The sequence below is a fragment of the Hyaena hyaena genome, unplaced genomic scaffold, assembly GCF_003009895.1.
Source record: "Hyaena hyaena isolate Hyena2069 unplaced genomic scaffold, ASM300989v1 scaffold_138, whole genome shotgun sequence".
NCBI classification, from domain to species: Eukaryota; Metazoa; Chordata; class Mammalia; order Carnivora; family Hyaenidae; genus Hyaena; species Hyaena hyaena.
This window is the reverse complement of record NW_024080770.1, coordinates 1,297,839-1,312,298: the sequence shown is the minus strand read 5'-3', so window position 1 is coordinate 1,312,298 and position 14,460 is coordinate 1,297,839. Positions and strand designations below refer to the sequence as shown.

The window sequence follows — 14,460 nt, the reverse complement described above, 5'->3', positions numbered from 1 at the left end:
AGGATACCAGTCATCATGAAGCAGGGCCCACCCTATGGCCTCATTTTAATCATCTCTTTAAAGACCCTAGTTTTGAATACAGTCACATTCTGCAGTACCAAGTAAGACTTCAACAACCTATAAGGTTAAAGGTTAAAGCTATAAAACTCTTAGAAGAAAACATAGGTGTGAATCTTCATTACCTTGGCCTCCTTAGACACACACCACAAGCACAAATGACAAAAGAAAAAGCAGATAAATTTGGCTTTATCCAAATTAAATACTTTTGTGCATCAGAGGACACCATAAAAAATGCAAAGACAGCTTACAGAATGGGAGTAAATATTTCCAAATGACGTATAAGCTGAGACTCTTAAATCCAGAATACATGAACAAACACAATTATAACACAAATAACCCAGTTGAAAATAGGAAAAGGACTTGAGCAGACATTTCTTCCAAGAAGATATATTTATCTATATCTATATCTGTATCTATATCCGTATCTATATCCATACCTATATATCTGACTATCTATATCTATGATAGATATAGATGATATAGATCTATAGATAGCCAATAATCACATGTAAAGACATTCAACATAATTAGCTGTTAGTGGAATGTGAATAAAAAATATGAGGTACCACTTCACCCACACTAGGATGGCTCCCATCAAAATCACAGATAATAACAAGAGTTGGTGAGGATGTGAAGAAATTGGAACCTTGATACATAGCTGTTGGGAATGGAAAATGGTACAGCTCTTTCATAAAATAGCTTGGCAGTCTTCAAAATGTTAAACATGAAGTTACATGACCTAACAATTCTCCTCTAGGTATATATATATATATATATATATATATATATATACCCCTAGAGACTTGAAAATAAATGCCCACTCAACGACCTATACACGAATGTTCACAGTCTTATTCATCATGACCAAAAAGTTAAAACAACCCCAAACTCCATCACCTGATGAATGGATTAACAAAATGTAGTACATCCATCCAGTCAATGGAATAGTATTTAGCAATATAAAAGAATGAAGTGTATGTTATAACATGGAAGAACCTTGAAAACATTCTGCCAAGTGAAAGGAGCCAGTCACAGAAGACAATATATTATATGATTCTACGTATATTGAATTGTCCAGAAGAAACAAACTGACAGAGACAGAAAGAAGGTTGGTGGATGCCAGGAGGCTGGAGGAGTTGGAGGGCCTGGGCAAGAACTGCTAACAGACATGGGGGTACTTCTTGAGTTTATGATGAAAGTGTTCTAAAATTATTGTGGCGATGGGAACACAAGCCTGTGATTATACTTAAACCACTGAATTGTATGTACACTTTAAATAGAGGAATTGAAAGATATGTGAATTATGTCTCAATAAATCAGGCTCTTTGAAAAAAGAAAACTATAAAAACAATCCCAAAAGACACAAAAGTATACTCAAAAGAGAACATCCCTTGGTTTTGGTTAAAATAGCTCAACATTGTTAAGATGACAGTTCTCCTTATGTTAATTTATAAATTTCATATGATTCCCCCCAAATGGAACCCAGCTTTTGTGTTGTTTTCTGCAGCTAGACAAATTGATACCAAGGTTCTTACAGAAAAATAAATGCTCAAAAATCACTAGTGAAACACTGAAATGAGATCTGAGAGATAACCGACTCTAACGATATCAAAACTTACTATGGAGCCTCTTGAATGAAGATAACGTGGTTCCGGCAAGTGAATAGGCAGACCGATGTAGCAGAAATGAGCCCAACTACATATGAAATCTGGCATATGATAAGGCTGAGGCAGAGGACCTTTTAACATGATACTGGGACGACTGTACAGCTATATAGAGCCTCACTCTGTTGGTGAGATTATTGAGAGACAGTCATTACTACAGAGGATGGAAATAGTATAACCCCTCTGAATGGGGCATTTGCCAATATCTAAAGAAAGGTTGGTGCATTTACCTTTCAACCTAGCACTCCAACGTCTAGGAACTTACCCTAAAGATATCTCCAGAATTCGCCCACATATGTCCCTTCTTCATTGTACCATTATTTGTATTTGCAGAATACTGGAAGCTACCTAAGTGCCCAGACAGAGAAGACTGATTGGATAAAGCATGATACTTAGAGTTGATGCCTAGGAAGCAATAAAAGGGAATGAGGAATATATTTATGAGCTGACTTGTAATAATTTCTATGGTGTATTATTAAGTTTTAAAAGCAGGGGTGCCTGGGTGCCTCCATTGGTGAAGCATCCGACTTCAGCACAGATTACGATCTTGTGGTTTGTGGGTTCAAGCCCAGCGTTGGGATCTGTGCTGACAGCTCACAGCCTGGAGCCTGCTTCAGATTCTGTGTCTCCCTCTCCCTCTGCCCTTCCCCAGCTCATGCTCTGACTTTCTTTCTCTTTCTGTCTCTCTCAAAAATAAATAAACATTTAAAAAAATTAAAAGCAAAGTACAAAAGCAAATCTCTAGTATGTTGCATTTTGGGTAATAAAGACAAGAAATAAAATAAAATGGATTTGCTTCTTTTAGTAAAAGATTATCACAAGAACAATAAATCAGAAAACAATGAAATCGTTTGTAAAAAATTGGGTGAGGAAACCAGTAGAAAGGATAAGAGAGGGAGGGACAATTTTGAGAGTATCTTTTGGGGTAGTTTTGCCTTCTGGAAGCATGTTAATGTTACTTACAAATGTTCAAAAATAAAATGAAGGGGCACCTGGCACTCTCAGTCAGGAGAGCATGCAGCATTGGATCTCAGGGTCATGAGTTCGAGCTCCATGTGGGGCATAGAGATCAATTAAACAGATAAAAGTTTAAAAAATAATAATAACAATTAAACTAAATTAAATCAACAAACATGAGAAAAAATTTTAAACCTATAACTAGATGCAAACAGAAACAAACAACCCCGATTATGTGTCAAATGAATGATATAACCACATGAAGAGGGAGAAAGAAGTAAACCAAGTAATTTGTTTGAGATACTTAGATATACCTTTGGTTGAATGCAAACCATAAGCTGGGGAAAGAATGCCAGGAAAAGATGAAACACAGTGGTCCATAAACATTTTAAAATATTATCTTTATTGCTAAATTTACAAATTAAATTAGCAAAATATTTGATATTTAATATCCAGTGTTAAAGAGTTCTTTGAAGAATATAAACTATACAACCTTTCGAAAGTGATTTGGAAATATATATCCGTTTTTTTAATGTTGATATCCTTTGATCCAGAAATCCAAATTCTTGCAACTTCTTTTATAAAAATATTTCATGATGTGTAATTAAATGTATGCATTAGGATATCTTGCCAGAGTTATTTCTAAAAAATAAATTTGAAAAGAAAACAAAGGTACAATGATTTGATTAAATCACAAGATAGCCATGAAATAGAAGGTGCCACAGTCATTAAAATAACACTGTAAGAGAATGTTTCATGTCATGGAAAAGCATAAAATGGTATGTGTAATATGATTCAAATGTTGCTTAAAAATATGCATGAGAGACAAACAACCCAAGAGGAAAAGGGTCAAAAATATAAGCAGACATTTTACAGGAGGGCAAACACATATGGCCAGTATATGTATGAAAAGATCCTGGAGTTCTTTAGTGTTCAGGAAAATGCAAATTAATGCGACAATATTAGAAACCTACTAGACAGGCAGAAGTTGTAAAAGCTGACAATTCCAAGGGGTGCCCGGGTGGCTCAGTCGCTTGAGTGTCTGACTGTGGCTCAGGTCGTGGTCTTTGTAGTTCGTGAGTTCGAGCCCTGCATTCAGCTCACCGCTTTGAGCCCAGAGCCCACTTCAGATCCTCATTCCCTCTCTGCCCCTCCAGAGCTCGTGCTCTCTTGCTCGCTCTCTCCCTCTCTCTCTCTCTCTCAAAAATAACTAAACATTAAGGAAAAAAATGTATTAAGTCTGATGATTCCAAATGTTGTACAGGAGGTTGATCGGTTGGAAACTCTTAGGCACTGATTCCCAGGAATATAAATTGGTGCAGCTAGTTTGGCAATCAATGCCTCATAAAGCTGAATTTTTGCATGCTTTATAGCCCATGATTTCACCCCAAAGACACTTCTTGACACATTTTCCAAGAGGCGTGTATACACGCTGCTCATAATGGGAAAATACTAAGAATAATCCAAATGACCAGCAAGAGAAGAATGAATAATAAATCGTGGGTGTCTCCAGAACAGAAATATCAAACAGCAGGCACAGTGAAAGAGCTGCATCTACACGGCACAGTTTGGATAAAGTGAACCTGTGCTTTTGAGTGAAAAGGGCAAGAGATACGTGATTAGAGCAGGATATGGTTTTTAGAAAGCTTAAAACCAAATAAACCCAAACAATTTCTAAATTCACTTTCTAAATTCATGATTTATAAAATCACTTTTATAAAGTAAGGGAATAATAAACCGAGACTAGGAGAAAATAGTTGCCCTGTGAGAGGAAGCCTGGGAGAGCACTCAGGGAAATTACAATTTTCTTGGTGTTTGTGTTTAAAAAAAAGAGAGGGAAAGAGTTTGTAGGGGTGTGTGTGTGTGTGTGTGTGTGTGTGTGTGTGTGTGTGTGTTTCTTGGTGTTTGTGTTTAAAAAAGAGGGAAAGAGTTTGGAGGGGTGTGTGTGTGTGTGTGTGTGTGTGTGTGTGTGTGTGTTCCTTCCTGAAGAAAAGACTGGAAGGACAGAAACCAAAATATTAGCAGAGATCATCTCGGTGTGGGGGAGGGAGGGTGTAGGATTAGGAGTGATTTTAATTTTCTTTGTATTTGTTTATATTTTCAAACTGTCTTTTTTAAAATTTTTTTAATGTTTTATTTATTTCTAGGAGAGAGAGAGAGAGAGAGACTGCGTGAGCAGGGGAGGGTCAGAGAGAGAGGGAGTCACAGACTGAAACAGGCTCCAGGCTCTGAGCTGGCAGTCAGCACAGAGCCCGACGCGGGGCTCGAACCCACGAACCGCGAGATCATGACCTAAGCGAAAGTCAGACGCTTAACCGACTAAGCCACCCAGGCGCCCCGCTATATTTTCAAACTGTCTTAAGGGAGCATGCACGTTTGCAAAAACAGGAAAAAATACCTTTCAAAATCTGTCCCAGAATCTGTCTCATTTTCACTCTGCAGCCTGAACATCCAAGTCTTAATTTCCACAGTTATAAATGATCCGAGGAAGAGGTATGCAGTGGAATCTCCAAGGTCGTTTGTGACACCAAGTTTGGCCAGGTAGTGAGCTGACAGTGGTGGAAATAAAGATGCGGAAAGATGTGAGCGAGCTGCGTGGGAGGCCAGACACCTGCTAGCTGAGCATCAGTGTGGGCAGCACGAAGAGAATCACAGCTCAAGGAAAATAATGTAATGAACCTGAAAGCCATTTCTTGAAATTATGAACCCACAGCCCTGCCCTCCAATCCCCACCAAAAATCCCTGATAACATGCAGATAAGAACACTGGAAACAAAACAGCACGATCCCATCCTTGTATCAAATTATAGTAAATTGACGCCATAATGTGTGTCATTCTGTTCTCTGGCACTTACAGACGATATAAAAGGACTGGAAAGACTTCAAGAGAGAGTAATGAAAATGACAAGCAGAAAGAGTGTTCTTTACATGATGACAAGCAAAAACCTAATTCTGGCTTTCGGAGGAGGATGAGACCTTAGATTGATGCACCAAAGGTGGACAGAGCCGGATGAGACGCACTCACATCTCAGAATACTGGCAGGTAGGGCTGGCTGATGGTGCTGGAAAGAAGCAACTTTGGAAGAGATAAACAGGAACGGCAACTTTACATGGTGGGTAGCAATGTGGAAACCCTTCCTCCCAGAGGTTCTCAATCTCGTCCGAACGTGAAATGAAGAAGGCGCAGAAGACCAACTGGGAGGCCGGCTGGGGACGGCACACGGCCAGGAAGACAGGCAGTGCGAAGACGGGTCTTCTCACTCTCCGGAACATTGTGTGAGGTCTGAGTCTGTGACAAACGGCATGGAAAACCTTTACAAATGAAGCTTCCTGGGGCGCCTGGGTAGCTCAGTTGGTTAAGCATCAGACTCTTGATTTTGGCTCAGGTCATGATCTCACGGTTCGTGAGTTGGAGCCCCGCATCCCATTCTGTGCTGAAAGCTCAGGGCCTGCTTGTTATTCTCTCTCTCTTCCTCTCTCTGCCCCTCCCCCACTCCCTCGCTCACTCACTCGCAAAATAAATACATAAGATTTAAAAAATAAAAATAAAAAAGAGACTTGCTAAGATTTACATTACAGACGGCGATTGTGTCCTTCAACAAAACCCTCCTTGGGCGTCATGCTGAAGATGGTACTGGGCTGAAGAGACAGCTACGCTGAGCCACCAGGGTATTTTCCATGTGCCGATGGTCACGGGAAGAGCTCCCATCCTGCCGCACTGTGGCGAGCTCAGGAGGCCAGAGCCCAAACTGAAGACCCTCAAGAATTTCCCCAGGAGGACCACCCAGAGGCCACAGTCTCCAATGGAGGGTACCTCCTAGGTTTTGCCGGTTTTCCAAAAGCTAACTCTTTATGTGGTGTTTTCAGACACCTCCAAAGATCGACAAATTCCATGTTGACCGAACTTTCTAACATGGCTCAAGATTAGTAAGTCCAGCTGTTCTCCATCTGGCTTCGTACCACCCACGTGGTATGCTTTTGGGGAAAAGAACGTACATCTCGGACCCACCCTAGACGAACCGGGTTCTTTTTACAGCTCCTGAGAGTGAACCAATGTGCAGTGGACGTGGAGAACCAGAGAGCTTCTCCGTTGGTTAAGGTTAATTATTAGAAGAGGTTATGCTTGTAGGAAGAGGGCAAAGGGCATTTGAGGACAAGCTCAGCGGAAGAAGGAAGGAGGCTCTGCCGGCTCCCTGGTGAGAGGAGCCGCCTGTGCCTGCGTACAGCCCAGCCTGTCCCCGCGTGGGTGAGGGGGGCATGGGTGCCGAGCTGCTTCACCTTCCAGAATGTCACCAGACAGCCTCGGACACTGGAAGATAAGGTTTTCAGGTCCCGGCTGTCACGTGAGGGAGGAGAGAGTAGAGAGCTAGGCATGCCCCCTTCCTCTTCTAGGCGCCGCCTCTGTGCTCCTCTCTAGAACCAGAGAGAAGGCTGCATGAGCCCAGCAAGCCCCAGGAGCAGGAAAGTGCTTTCCTGTCACCAGTGCTGAGCTGTCCTATCTCTTTTTCGCTTCTCAACATTTCCTAGTTTCCTTGCCTTGTGGTTAGCGTCTCGTGCTCCATGTCAGCACATGATGTTCCTCATGTCAGCATTTCAGAGCTCCGCCCAAGGCAGCCCTCCCTCTCGTTCCCCACAGCGACTCCTTCTAGGTCCTGGGCCGCCACCGTCGAGCCTTCTCTGGGCCTCCGGGGCCGCCGTGGCTTCGGCGCATGTCCTGTCCTATTCAGGGTGTTTCGAGGATGGGTTAGGACAACTGTACGCCAGGAAAGTCTTCCCTTTTCCCTATGTCGCCAAGTTTCCATCTTTTGCAAAGATGCAACAGCCAAGAGCCCAAACTGCAGAGAGGAAAAGGGTCAGCCTTTGGAACAGAAGCCACGACAGCTGTAGCAAACCACGTGGAGCAACTTCCCAGCACTGCCACCCAGGGCTCTGGGCTCCCCCTTGGGGCAGGCCAGCCTCCCACCTCCTCTGTTTCTCTCTGAGGTGTGCAATACTAGCTTTTCAATCGCCCTGAATGGAAAACCACTTCACTGTAGAGTGAGGAAGCCTCCAGAAACCAACTTCACCCACAGAGGCGATCTCAGGTACCCACGTGACCCTCGGTGTGATTTGCTGAGCTTTTAAAGGCATGTCTGTCACCCCACTTATTTCTCCGACCCTTTTTGTTCCCCACCTCCAGATCTACTTACCCATTTCTCACACTGAGTGTTAATTTCCTACTTCACTGGGCTCTGTACCTTCAGAGACACTAATACCATTTAGATCATCCTTTATTGCCTCCATCAACATCTGTCCATACCCTGTTTCTAGATCTAACTCAAACCTCACCTTCTCCAAGGAGATGGCTTTCTGAGAATTAACCTCACTGCATTCTGACCATGTCTGTGTTGTATCCCCTACACCACCAGGCCCGGTTGTAGTGCATTGATTTTTGCATTTGTTGACATGTTGATTAAGTAAGTAGTTTCAGTTGTTTCATTTGCACCCATTACGCTTTCTCAACTAGATTTCAAGTCCCCCAAAACCCAGGACTCATGGTCAGAACACATAAGAGCGGTGGCTGTAAGAGATGAGAGGTCAGCCTTGGGTTTGGATTGGGCTTGGCCAGGATGCAGGTGTTACATGTGATTATCATGGATGAGACTGTATTCTATATGTAGACTATCATAGCTTAAACATTCGCACCAGTCAGCATCCTTTCATGGCTCTTCAGAAATCTGGAAAAGTCATGGACCTGAGAAGGTTGAGAACCTGTGTAGTACTTTGGTGTTTGGTGACAGACTCAAGGAGGAAAACCATGCCAACATTACACAACTTACAATGTCCTGCACTGTGTTGCTAAGACTTTCTCACTAAGAGCTAATATTTAATGAACACATGCTATATACAAGCCCATGAAATGGAAGGTGGGATAGAAAACAGACCTGGCAATATCTGCTTAAAGAAGATCACAGACCCTTCCTCAGGTGGCTGGGAAGACGGAGGGCATTCAGACTGAGCACGCCTACCAACAGCAGCAGGCCATCTTTCAAAATAAGAAGAGGGTTCTGCTTGGAGAAAGTGGCAAGGAGAAGCTTCCGCAATACTACAACAACAGGCTAGGCTTTGAGATCCCCATGGAGGCCACCGAGGATACCTACAGTGACAAGAAATGCCCCTTTCCTGATAATGTCTCCATCCGAGGGCGGATTCTGTCTGGTGTTGACCACAGTGAAGATGCAGAGGACCATTTTCATCCACCAAGACTACCCCCCCCACCCCCGTTCCAAAGTATAAGCACTTTAAGAAACGCCATGAGGACATACCCATGCAACTGTCCCTTAGCTTCAGAGACGTCCGTATTGGCGACATTGTCACAGTGGGTGAGTGCCAGCTCTCAAGCAAGACTGTGTGCTTCAACATGCTCAAGATCACCGAGGCCACTGGCACAAGAAGCAATTCCAGAAGTTCTGAGACTAGATATCTGCCCACACATCCAAAGAAAATGAAGTTATTTTCCCAGTCAAAAAAAAAAGAAAGAAAGAAAGCTCACAGATGGCAGTGAATTAAACAGAAACGATAGTTTTAAAGAGAAAATAGGTTAAGTGTATTTTATTTTTATTATTCTCTGAAAAAATGCATTTTTAAATATTTTATTTATTTATTTTTAAATTTAAATTTATTTTATTCTTGAGTAAGAGAAAGAGAGAGTGCAAGTAGGGGAGGGGCAGAGAGAGGGAGACAGAGGATCTGAAGCAGGTTCTATGCTGTCAGCACAGAGCCCAAACTCAGGAACTGTGAGATCATCACCTGAGCCAAAGTTAGACACATAACCAACTGAACCACCCAGGTACCCCTGTTTATTGATTGATTGATTGATTGCCTTTTTTTTTTTTTTACAAATAGTTTATTGTCAAGTCCCTATTTTTATTTTTAACAGCGAGAGCAGAGTCGGGGAGGGGGGGAGCAAGAGAGAGGGAGAGAATCCCATTGAGGCTCCATACTGATAGAGCCCAAGGTGGGGCTTGAACCCACAAACCGTGGGATTATGACCTGAACCGAAATGAAGAGTTGGTTGCTTAACGGACTGAGCCACTCAGGCGCCCCAAGTGCATCATTTTTAAAAAAACTTTTAATGTTTACTTTATTTTTTAGAGAGAGAAAGACAGAGAGTGAGCAGGGAAGAGCAGAGAGAGAGGGAGACACAGAATCCGAAGCAGGCTCCAGGCTCTGAGCTGTCAGCACAGAGCCCGACATGGGGGTAGAACCCATGAACCGTGAGATCATGACCTGAGCCGAAGTCGGGCACTTAACCAACAGAGCCACCCAGGCAGCCCTCAAGTGCATTTTAGTAGAGGTTCAAAGCACTAGGAGAGCCCAAAGGAGAAGACCCACTCAGCCTAGAGGCACGGTATGGTAGACTATAACAGTGATGGTCCCCACTGAGTCACGCCTCGTGGTGCACATGCCCTTGTGTGTTGGGACAAATGGTACACATGACAGAAGCAGAAGCTTGAGAAATACGTGCACAGTAGGACTTGCTCTCTTGGAACATCGCCCTGTGACCCCCACGTAAGGAAACCAGTCTAGCCTAATGACGAGGCCACAGGGAGGAAGACAGTCACGCTGTTGGTTAGCTCCTCCTGCCAGATGTGCAGTGAGGCCATCTTGCACATTCCAGTTCGGTTGATCTTACAGTTTAAGTGCTGCCACGTGAGGGGGCCCGAGTGACACCAGCAAAGGAGCCTCCCAGCTGACCCGCGAAGATGAGAGGAATAATACTGTTTTAAGACTCAAAGTTTGGGGTGATTGGCTAGGCACCAATAGACAGTATGTAGAAACTGGTACCTGGAAGGAGTTAGCGCCTTAACAAAAACACGAAACGTGGTATTGGCTCTGGATTGTGTGGCAAAGGAAGGCCGTGGCAGGAGGCTTTGGGGGGAGATGTACTGCAGGAGGGGAAAGGCAGCCACCTGTGTCTTCTAGCAGCAAAACAAGGAGCAGTGAAATAGTTACCGCGGTGACAGCAGCCCCGCAAAACTGTCCCCAGCGGGAATTTAGAAGGTAGAAAACTTACCTAATAAGCTTACGAATCCGGCTCAGGGAATTTCCAGGCAGAATGTTAAAAGTGTAGATTGTCTTTTTCAGCATATTTTGCTGTAAGGAACGGAAAGGAGGAAGTGTTCAGCGGCCCAGAAGAATTGAGAAGGAAGACGGCGGGGGGGAGGGGGAAGGGGGGGCAGGTGCAGGGGGTGCTGGCTCCCAAAACTAAGTGTTCAGTATTTCTGGCCTCTCTAACCCACGGGAGTCTCCAGGAAGACATGGATGGCTTCAGGGTAAAGATCAGATCAGGTTTGAGGCTGTGACTCTGTTAAGACCTCAGAAAGATAGAAGGTGGTGCTAGTAGCCCTCTCCGGAAAAGGAGCTTCTAAGAATCTTGAGGTCATTTGCCCTGTGGCTCTGCCACACGCCGCCCAAAACGGAGGGAGGACCATCTCTAAAATAATTGTGGGGATGGCTTTTGTCTAACCAAGTTGACTCTTTTCTGACACATGAGAAGCCCACATCGTTTTAGGGGAGTCCTTGGACAGGGAGAGTTCAAAGTGAAGGGAAAAAAGCGCCCCCCCCCCCCGCCCCCCGCCCTGGGGCTCCGAACCATCGAACCATCGGCAGAACAGCTACATCAGCAGCAGACACAGTTCTTACAGGCCAGGAAGAGTATGTCAGAAGCTGGAGCACAAGCCCAGAGGGCAAAGCTAAGGGGCACAGAGAACAATGGACTGAGGAGTCACTCCCAGGCTGCTAGCAGGGCCCCTACCGCAGGAGCAACCGTACCTGCGAAGTAGGCTCAACAACACGGACCCTGCTTGGTTCAGAATTGCCCCGTCGCTGTGCGTCACCTGCGGCCCCCCATTGGACATGAGTATTTCCCAAGATCGTCCTGCCCTCTCTCACCACCTTGTGTTAGGTGTACTGAGCGAGGAGATGATTTCTCTTTTTCGTTCCCAGTCCTTGGACCCAGGGGAGCCAGGGACGAAGTGCACCCGGTGAGTCTTGGATGGGAAGGCCCTGCACTGTGAGCCTGGGGCCGAGACTGGATGAGACCAGAGGCCACCGGGAAGGGAAGAGTGAACGTATCCCCCGTGGGAGGGATAGGAGCCATTTGTTAGAGGAATGGGACTCCTCATCATGCCTCCCAGTATACCCACTGGGTGTGCCTCCCTCTCCCATAGACTCTTGAGTGTGGCCCTGTGACTTGCTTTGGCCAGTGGGACACTGACTCCCCAGAGGCTGGACAGGCATTTGCACATTAGAACATCGCCCTGAGATGCCGCGGAAGGAGGACCATCTGGCTTGCTGGAGGAGGAGACGCCACATGAAGGGGAACGGAGGTGCCCCAGGTGTGAGCCAACAAGTGCCAGAGATCTTGACCATCAGCCCCTCCTGACCTATGCTGAATGAGTATTTTCAGGTGAAACCAGCAGAGGAACTACTCAGCCAATCCACGGAATCATGGGAAATTGTAAATCATTGCTAGTTTGAGTAAGAAGTTTCAGGATGGTTTTGTTAGGCAGCCATAGATAACGGACACACAGGAAGATTTACAAAACCCTTCTTGGAGGAGCTGGTACTTAAAGATCAGAGAGGGTGAGCGCATAGAAGGCCAGAGAAAGGTTATTCCTGGCACTGCAGCGCAGGAGTGTAAGTGTAGGCATGGGAGAAGGGGGAGGACAGGGTCTTACAGGCACTTCATGCTTAATATGCCACAGTCTGTGGGAACTACACCCGGAAGGGGTAAAGAAGCCCCCTCCCACCCGTTTTAGAAAGTAAGTCTTTTGTTATTCATCAGAGGTCTTGGCTTAGCTGTGGGGTCTTAGAGGTCTGGAGCTTTCCCACTTCTATTGCCCAAATATATGCCATACAGGAGATTGTCTGGGTGGCGGTGGCCAGAGGACAACACGCTGTCACTTCTCCGCCGCATTAATGGGAAAGAAACAGACGCCCGCACTGCACCAGGTGGGCGTGGCAGGGAGTGCCAAGGGCTCGAAGGCCACACCATCAATAGTATATGTGCTATTGCTCTCAGACCATGCAATGCTGAATGCTGTACATAATTTCTCTGGGTTTCGGGTCTTCATTTGTACAACGAGCAGGTATCCTCCAACTCTGAAAGCCTATAAGCTTCTAGAAAGATATTTTAATGCATAAATAAATATGTAAGTGCCTCCCACATAGTAGGCAGTCAAATATTTGTTGAATCCGAATAGGCGTTAGCAATAAAATGGACTGTTGGTAGCACTGAAATACTATTCCCTGTAAGTCAGTACAACACTTTTGGAATGCAAATGGGTATAGGAACCAAGAATCATAAAAATGTTTGTTCTTTGACTTTGTCATCCCATCCTTGGGAATTTATCCCAAGGAAATAATTAAACATACAATTAAGCATAGCTATAGGTGTCACCTCTAATATTAAAAAAAACAGCAACAATCTGAATATTTAATAAAAATGATAAATAAATTATTGCCTGGGCAATATTATACAGCCATTACAAGAAATATTCTGAATGGTGTTGAATCACAAGGAAGTGTTCATGGTTCCCTAATTGGTGGAAAAGGCAACATATGTATATGTGTGTATGTGTGCGTGTATATATATATATATATATATATATGTGCTACAGTAGCTGTATAAAAATGGACCCTGCATATGGACACAGCTAGAAAGAAACATGCAAATATGAAAATCGTTGTATAAAAGAGCTGAGATCATAGTGAAGGTTTTTCTTCCTTTTTACAGGATGCCTTTATAGCAAAGATTTTTAAAACCCCATTATCACTGTTCTTCACCCTGGTGAGTAAGGGGGTGTTCCTGTGGGAACAAGAGAAGAGAAAGGCCACCATGTGTGCTCCAGGAGTGGCTTGGGGCCCTCCACGCTGCAGGAGACACTGACAGAAGCACGGACCTTCCGGGTAACACCCAGGAGACCCACCGTGACCAGGAGTCCCTAAACCAGGAAAGGGCAATTCAGACTATCTGTAATTCCATCAAAGAGGGTGACTCAGTAAAAAAGTATAACAAGGCAATTGTGAGAGACCCCGAGGTGCCCCACCCTTTGCCAAGATGGTTCCTGCAAAACAGAAAACAAGGAAAGAGCACTGCCTGAGAGGTGACCTGACCGAGTGTTCTGTTGGTGGAAACCAGAGACCCCGACGGAAGTGACATCGCCTCACCCCCCCATTGCCATCTGAAGTTAAACAAACTAGCATTTTTGAGCATCTACTTTGCATAAGACACTGAAGAGGATACAAAGATGACTAAGAGGGTGTTTGCTGCAAGGAGCTGGTGTCCCAGCATGGGATGGGGGAGGGGAGAAGAGAGAGAGATACACAGACACAGAGAGACAGAGAAGATTGTCCTACAAGGCAGAACATTCAAAGGTGGGGAAACCAGTGCTACTAAAGTCAGGAGGAGGAAGAGACCATGTCCAGCCAGAAGGATCACTTGCACTGGCCCTTAAAGGATGGGTTTTGTCGCAGATGCCCCCCAGAGAGGTGTTTCAGGCTGTGGAGCGGATGGAAGCCCAGTGGCAGAGGTGGGGAAGCCTGCGCACCTGGGCAGCGGTGAGCGGTCTGGAGGCTGGACCAGAGCACGCAGAGTGGGGGCCGCGAGAGATCTGGTGGGAAGGGGGAGTGGAGCCAGATGGGGGTCACAATGGTCTGCTGGGCTGTGCTTTACAGTAAGGCCCTGGGGTGCCTGGTAACTCAGTCAGTTTAGCGTCAGACTCAGGTTGTGATCT

At 44.9% G+C, this 14,460-nt stretch overlaps 1 pseudogene; it reads left to right on the top strand.

Moving 5' to 3' along the window:
- The first annotated feature begins 6,366 nt into the window (after positions 1-6,366).
- On the top strand, positions 6,367-9,133 carry LOC120235819 (annotated as a pseudogene).
- The last annotated feature ends 5,327 nt before the right edge of the window (positions 9,134-14,460 follow it).